This window comes from Grammomys surdaster, unplaced genomic scaffold (genome assembly GCF_004785775.1).
Source record: "Grammomys surdaster isolate TR1022 unplaced genomic scaffold, NIH_TR_1.0 269, whole genome shotgun sequence".
Classification (NCBI taxonomy): domain Eukaryota; kingdom Metazoa; phylum Chordata; class Mammalia; order Rodentia; family Muridae; genus Grammomys; species Grammomys surdaster.
Window position 1 is genome coordinate 1,341,734 of NW_021604710.1, and position 830 is coordinate 1,342,563.

An 830-nucleotide genomic window follows, 5' to 3' on the forward strand; every position below is an offset into this window, starting at 1 on the left:
CTCCCTCCCTCCCTCCCTCCCTTTCTCCTTCCTTCCTCCCTCTCTTTCTTTCTTCTTTCCTTCCTCTCTTTCTTTCTTCTTTCCTTCCTTTTTTCTTTTCTTTTTTCCTTTTTTTTTCAATCTTACTATGTAGCCCTGGCTTTCATGGAATTCACTTAATAGCTAAGGCTGCCCTTCAGTTCAGAGATCTACCTCCCTCTGCCTCTAGAGTGCTAGGATTAAAGGCGCCCAGCACTGATAAAGATTCTATAGAATAGAAAAGCATGTTCATACAGAGTGATCTATAGGTTAGAATCAGTTGAGAATTGATTCAGTTAACATTTTTGAATACGCATGCAAAGTCAATGCCTGTGTCAGAGGTAACTGAGGACTCACAGGTGCAGCCTCCTCCTCAGGGAATCAGCAGTCTTGTGGGAGTCAGGAATTATGTGTCTGAGGTAATCATATTGTTACACATTGGGAAAAGCACCTGGAAGGGAAAGCGCATGGTTTATCGTGCATACATCTGGAAAACATTGTTTTATATGGAAGATGTTTCAGAATGAGATTGTCATCAAGAAGCAGCTCCCTAATGAGGCGTGCATGGGATCTACATTTGGACACACCCTGAAGTCTGGTGGTAGCTCCAGCTAAGATCCCCTGCGCTCTGCAGTGGGATTCCCAGTTCGGGACTATTTGGAATGAAAGTGCTAAATGGGGAGATTTTTCTTTTTTTTTTTTTTTCTGAATGGAAGTTTGGCTTTATGTCATCTTGGGGAAGCTCTGTTTGTGGGTTAATCAGCCTTGTCAAGAAAGGTCAATTGCTCTCTTTTTTTGTCTCTAAGAAATTC